Genomic DNA, 7275 nt, shown 5'->3' with positions numbered 1-7275 from the left:
CGGGGGCCTTCTTTCGTTGGCGGGCGCCGCCGCTCCGGGGGCATGAGCTCCCGCGCCCCGCGCGGCTTCCGCCGGGCGCCCCCTATTTTGTACTTTTTTTTATTGCCAGAGATACATGTGCTCACCTCTGAGAGAGAGAGAGAGAGAAAGAAAGAACTCCTCAATGTGAAGTGCCACACTGCTATCCTTCCTCCTTCTATAGGGTTTTGGGCATGCACACACATCTGGGTTTTTTTTAAGAGAGTTTTTTTTGTTGTTTGTCTTTACAAACCAAAAAAAGTGTGCCTGCCAGAGAGACAGAGACAGAGAGATAAGAGAAAGTCAGAGAGACAGAAAGTGAGAAATCAGCCCCCAAGGGAATGGCCAAGCTACAATCCTCTCCTCCATTTTCCTCTTGAGATTTTGGGCATGTACACACACACACACACACACACACACACACACACACACATGAGAGAGAGAAAGAAAGCAAGCCACTGGGTCCAGGATTCAAACCACAGTTGGCCGTGTGGAAGTCCAGTGCCTTAACCACTACACCACCTGCTGGCCCTGCCTAGTGTGTTTTTTAAGCTGGGATTTGAACTGCAGTCAGTCATGTGGGATCTGGCTCCCTGTGCACAGGGCTTGACCTCTGAGCTATGGGGCTGGGTCTGCATGTTCCGTAAGTTAGAGCACAGGCCCTAACCCACCAGACATCAGATACTGGTGGATTTCAGACCTCAACTTGACTTCCTTTGTTACATGCATTAGTCTATAGGCGTCCCGCTTATTTTCCCTTGAGAACTGCTCAGCGTTCCTCTCTTTGGGGCCATGTCATGAAACTGAAGTAAGCTATCATTATCTGTCTGAGCCAGGAAACCGAGAACTAGCCTAGAGATTGAGAAACTGAGACTCAAGCCTGAGCATCAAAGAGGAGTCCTGTGGCCAAGTAGAGTCCAGGGAGGGGACAGTGTCCGGCCAGGGACGTATAGCTGCAGAGCTCCAAACCCTGATCAGGAGTGTCCATGTCACCATCCTTTAGAGGGGGAGGGAAGTGAGTTCAGACTCTGAAGCCAACATGAGGCCGTGAATAGACTGGGCCCGGGAGGTGGTGGTGGTGGTGGTGGGGAGGGGCAGAGAGACTTCCCTGGAGAGTTTGCAGGGCCTTTCCCCATCAGTGCCGAGATTCGGGTCTTACAGTCCAGCATCTCCCATGTCCTTCCTGTATTCTCCCCTAGTAGCCCCGTGGGCCATTTCCTGGGGGCATTTTTCTCCCTCTCCTTTTAATGTTTATACCATTCTCTGATCAGGTTGGTCAGCCTCTGGGCAGGCTCATTCTTCTGGCTGTAGGGAGGTACAGGTCTCCTTAGCCATGGCCTGAGAAGCTTACTACCTAAGAGATCGCCTGTCTGATCAGCCCTCTGCCTTCTGTGGCTTCTGCTCCCTTCCATGTCATGCCTGTCTACAGGAAGAAGAATGGAAGTGGAGATGACGCATGGCATGGGTCTTCGAGTCCTTCGGTGTGTGGTGGGCTTGGGTCTCCCAGTGGGGACAGGTGTCTCACAGGCTGGAGATGGAGGGGACTGCGCGGGGAGCAGCTGGCAGCAAAGAGAGGGAAATGATGGAATTTCCTGGTCTAGACTAGATTCCAGGCGGTGGACCTGGCTGGGCCTGAGCTTTTTACCAGGAGCAAGTGGTCATGGATTTGAGAATCACCTAAAAAGGGAGCTGCTTCCTGGGACCAGAGAGAGTAGCTGCTGAAGAAGGTACCCAGCCCCGCCCTGGGGACAAACACGGTAAAGCTGTGCGGGGAAGAGCATGGCGCTGGGAGTTTTGCTCGGTACTTTTCAGCCCCAACGTCGCAAACTGTCCTGGCTGTAAAATCTGGCCCAAGGCAGCCGTCTCCACCCAGACACACAGGGCCTGACCTCCTGGCAGCAGGCAGTTCTGCCCCTGCGTCCCTTCTGCAGTCCAGGGTGAGTCCTGGCAACCTTGGTGCCCTGGTTCTGGAGCCATTTGCTGTGTTGTGGAGACGCATTCCTCAGCCCCTGGATACCCACAGCTCCTGCACTCGGGAGTTGCTCTTTATTTACTTCATTCCTTTCATGAGAGAGAAAGGGGGGCGGTAATCCCCACAAGGTCCTCACCCTGCAATCCACCCATCCTCAGCTAGCCTATGTCAGAGACACCTCATGTGTGTAGGGAGACCTCAGGATACGAACCTAGGACCCTCCCATGTGGGTCCTGCGTGGCACGGCTTTGCGTCACTGCTGCGCCACCAGCTGGCCCTGGGGCTTTGTTTTTATAGGCTGTCATTCCCTGTGGCTTCCAAGAAGTAGGTCAAAGTAGTTAACCTGCTTTAACGAGGTGCAGGGGCATCCGTGCCCCCAGCCTGGAGTCAGGAGTCTTGAGTTCTACTTCCGGCCTCCCATCTAATCAGCTCCGGAAGGATCCTTAGGGGCTCATTCTCCCCTCGGGTCTCCCGACCCTTCTGTGAGGTCTCATAATTTTTTTTTACCCCTGAAGCTACAGCCCCTGGGGCTCTCATCTTATTCCTTCTTCACTCCCTCTGCTCAAAGCTGGTGCTGGGGCTCAGGAGGAGACGAGAGACTTTTGAGCAGATGCAGCTGGAGTGCCAGGGAGCCGGACTCTTGTGACTAAAGGACAGGCCTTGGCATGATGTGGGAGCCCATCACCATGTTTTGCATTTCCGCAGATAAAGTAAAAACCTAATTAAGGGGCCAGCAGATGGCCATTAAATTCCCAAATGGTTGACCATGGTTTGAGTCCTGGACCCAGCAGCCTGAAAATCATGCTAGGGGATTGACCACCCGGTGGTATGGTGATTAAGGTATTGGACACTCCCACATGGCTAACCATGGTTCAAGTCCCAGACCTGGTGGCTTGCTTACTTACTTTCTCTGTGTCTCTCTGGTCAAATTGAAATAAATGAATGAATAAATTAAATTAAATAGAAAAGTCTTTAAAATAAAAAAAGAAAGAAAGAAAGAAAGGAAGGAAGGAAGGAAGAAAGAAAGAAAATCATGCTGGGCACATGTGTGTGCATATGCAAGATCCGGGAGGAGAATGGAGGAGAAGAGATTGTGGCATGTCCGTCTCCACTAGGAGGTGATTTCTCACTGTCTCTGTCTCTCCAGAGAGCATGCACACCCCAACACACATACACACACACACACACAAGCCTATTTTTTAAAGATAGAAACCCCAACCCTGACATTCCCTCCTTTTCATAATGCACCTGCATGGGTGACTCCTACTTAGGGTCTCTGCATACTGTCCTAGGGTTGGGACCCTCGTTTTCTGCTCTTCTGTTTTAAACTGTGAGTCAGAAGATTATGCTCCCTCCAAGTCTCAGTTCCCTCACATGCGAGTAACACCACCACCACAGACTTCTTCAGCACCGTTTCCTCCACACACTTTATCTACACATCTTGACGGTATCTCCGAGGAACTTCCCCACTGAACACTCCGAGGACAGACGGCAGTGTTGGCTGCTGAGCTCACCCGAGAGCAGAGGCGGAGCCGCTGTTCACGGTTCTCACAGGCTGTGGGCTGTAGAAACTACTTCTTGGAAGGGTTCCCACTGGCATCTGCAGGGCTAGGGTGCAGACTGGGTAGAGTGACCCTTTCCCACTGCTTTAGGAACCATCTACCTGCAGGATCTACTTGCGAATGCAGATCAGCAGTATGGGAAGGGAGCCCCACTCCAAACCTGGTTCAGTCCCGGGGATATCCGGGAGCACCCTCCAAAGGATGATGCTAACGGAAGTTGCCAGATAGGGTCAGCAGGTGGCGTAGTGGTTAAGGCACTGGACTCCCACATGGTTGACTGCGGTTCAAGTCCCAGAACTGGCAGCTTGAAACTTACACTGGGAGCCTGTGCATGTGTGCCCAAAATCCCAAGAGGAGAATGAGGAGAAGGGATTGTGGCATGGCCATCCTCCTTGGGTTGTGGGGGAGGAGGTGATTTCTCTCTGTCTCTTTCTGTGTCTCCGGAAAGCACATGCTCCTTATAGCAAAAACCTCTCTCTCTAAAAAAAGTTGCCCAATAAAATGTAGGTTGAATCTGAGTTTCAGGAAACAACAACAAAATGGTTAGTATAAACATATTCTAAATATTGCATGGAACATATATTCATTACAAACTATCCCCTGTTTGAAATTCAAATTTCACTGGGCATCTCATATTTTCACTTGATAAATCTGGCAACCCTGGAGTTGATATAAAGGCCTTTGGCTTGGGCACCCATGGGTCATCCAGCGAGGTCCCAGATCACTTTTCCAGCCTTTCTTCTTGTCTCTTGTTCCCCTCCTCAACTCTGCTCCAGCCAGAAGGGATTGCATGCTGCACCTCACAGACTCTACCCTCTGCCACCTCTGACCTTTCCAAATTTCAGTCCCTCTGGCTGAATTTATTTACTTTATCTCCACCTTTAGAAATACTGCCCATTGGGAACCAGCAGTTAGCGTAATGGCTATGTCGCTAGACTCCCACGTAGTTGACCACGGTTCGCGTCCCGGACCCGGTGGCTTAAAACTCACGCCGGGCGCATGTGCGTGCGTGCCCAAGATCCCGAGAGGAGAATGGAGGAGAAGGGATTGCGGTGTGATTATCCCCCCTGGGGGGTGATTTCTCGCTTTCTGTCTCTATGTCTCTCTCTGTCTGGCGAGCGCACGTGCCCTATAGTGAAAACCTCTCAAAAAAAAAAAAAAAGAAATACTGCCCATTTGGTGGCCAGCAAGTGGCATGTGTGGTGGTTGAGGCACTGGTCTCCCACATGGCAGACCACAGGTTCAAGTCCCAGACCTGGCAACTGTTGAGCATGTGTGTGCCTAGAATCCAGGGAGGAGAATGGAGAAGGGACTGTGGTATGGCCATCCCTCCTAGGGATGATTTCTCACTTTACCCCTCTCTGTTGCTCTCTCTCTGAAAAGCACACATGCCCTATGGTAAAAACCTTTAAAAAAAAAAAAAAAAAAGAAAGAAAGAAAAAGAAAGGACATATTCCCCATTCTTCAAAGCCCATCTTGACTGTTTTTACTTCACAAAACTCCCCTGATTCTCGCACATGCCTCTGTAGTCATAAGGTTGGATTCTAATATTTGCAAGTCCTTCCCTTCCTAAGTGCCTGCCACAGTGTCTAGCATATAACAGGGAGTAGTCCGTAAATATTTGATAAAAAGAATGAATGGGCCCATCAGCCTGCTGTGTATCCTCACAGCGGTGTTTGCCGCTACTGCAGAACTGACCCTGTCCTCCTGTCAGGCACCCTTTTACCGGTATCTGTCTGGGGCTCCCTGCTAGACATTCCCCTCCTTGAAAATGATGCCACATTCCCCTCCTGCTGCAGACCCCTGTGCTTCATGAGTATGTTTTGTATTGAACAGAATCGTGGGGTGGGAAGATCTTGGGTGACTAGATCAAGCTAGACCCCAGAGCCTCCCTCCTGACTTGGTTCCGGGGACCACCGAGTCATCTGGCCTGGTCCTGGAACTGAATAACAGAGAAAGAGCTTTATGGTGAGCGGCCAGAGTAGTGAACACCGAGAACCTTCCCAACATTTCCTACATGGCCTCTGGGGCTGGCCTGGGAGCTGAGAAACATAAAGGCACGAAGGAACTGAACAGAACCTGGGAATGGCAAGGGCGTGTGGGATGGGGGAGTCCAGACAGAAATGGGAAACCTGGGCTTGGGGAACAGTGGAGAGAGCAACCTGGATTGGCTCTTTGGCTCTGCCCTGCCTTGGCTGGGAAGGAAGGGAAATAAGTAAATATATGAATGCCCACTGTGTACTTTCATGGAGATTGTATTCAAATTTCCCAATAATCCTGCAGCGCTTTACGGTTCAGAGAGGGTGGATGACTGACCTACAGAACACAGCCCAGTATACCTAGGAAACAGAACACAAGTTAACCTCTCAAGATTAAATGAAGTAAAATGAAGGGTGTTACTTTTTCAAGAATTATTTTATTTAATTTTTAAATTTATTTGAATTTGACCAGAGAGGGAGACGGGGAGAGAGAGAGAGAGAGAGAAAGAAAGTGGCCAGGTCTGGGACTCGAACCACAAGTTCAGGTTGATTATGTGGGAGTCAAGCCCCCTTAACCACCGCACTACCTGCTGGCCCCACACTTTTTTTTTTTATAAAGGTTTTTGGCTTAGGTTGCTTGAGCTTGCCAGAGAGAGAGAAAGAGAGACAGATACAGAGACTGTGAGAGGGAAGGTGATAAATCACCCCATGAAGGGGATGGTCACTCCATAATCCCTTCTCCTCCATTCTCTCCTGGGATCTTGGGCACGCATGCACATGTGCCTGGTGTGATTTTCAAGCCACTGGGTCTGGGACTAGAACCGCGGGTGGCCATGTGAGAGTCCAGCGACATAATGGCTACACCATCTGCTGGTCTGGACATTACACTGCTTTCAAGATCCCTCCCTCTCTAACTTCTAGTAGAATATTTCTACAAACAGAAAACAAACACGACAACAAAAAAGCATGGGCAGAAGGAGAAATTAAGGAACAGATATGGAAAGGTTGGGGAAACAGATGAAATGCAGAGAAGGGTGGGTGAGAAGTCACGGGGGAGGTCTTCGCTGGGCTAAGACAGGTCTCAGGGTGTTGGGCCTTGGCGCCAGCCTCTGCCAATGCTGTGTCTAGGTCTCCTAGGGTCACAGCGGGAAGAGATGGGTGGAATTCAAGTCTGCCCTCGGGGCGCAGCTGGAGAGGATCCTGGTGGCTGCAAAGCTTGCGAATTGCACGAATAAATCGGGGAGAGGACAGGACGGCCGGCTTACTGCAGCACTTAGGTTTGGGAATAGGGTGCATTTCCTGCGTACTTGGGCCAGGAAGGACGCTGTTCGGTAGCGAGCATTTGGTCAGAGAGTGGCTGGGAAGGCCGCAGTTGCGGGCTGGAGGCTTCGTTACAGAATGGGACTTAGCTAAGAGCGCCAAGAGAGGGCAGGGGCTTATTCCTCAGTGACTCGTCTTGGCGCCCCACCTCAGCTCAGGCTGCGGGGACAAAACTGGGGGAGGGGTACACCTGCAGCTTCCTGCGCCCCAGGTGACCTCGGGCCCCGGGTTTGGGAAGATCTTAGCTCTCAGCTTGGGCACTCCGACAGGAGCAAGGAATTCAGGTGTGGGGGGGTCCCCAGGTGAACGTTGCCGCCTGGAGAACCCGCTGCCCAGGCCCACTAGGAGACAGATTCGGAAAAGGCGCATCTCGGGATTTGGCTTTCTCGGTGGGTGCCGGGGCGGGGCGGGGCGGGGCGGGGGC

The sequence above is a fragment of the Tupaia chinensis genome, unplaced genomic scaffold, assembly GCF_000334495.1.
Source record: "Tupaia chinensis unplaced genomic scaffold, TupChi_1.0 Scaffold139757_1, whole genome shotgun sequence".
Taxonomy (NCBI): Eukaryota; Metazoa; Chordata; class Mammalia; order Scandentia; family Tupaiidae; genus Tupaia; species Tupaia belangeri.
The sequence above is the reverse complement of the archived record's forward strand: the minus strand, read 5'-3'. Positions refer to the sequence as shown.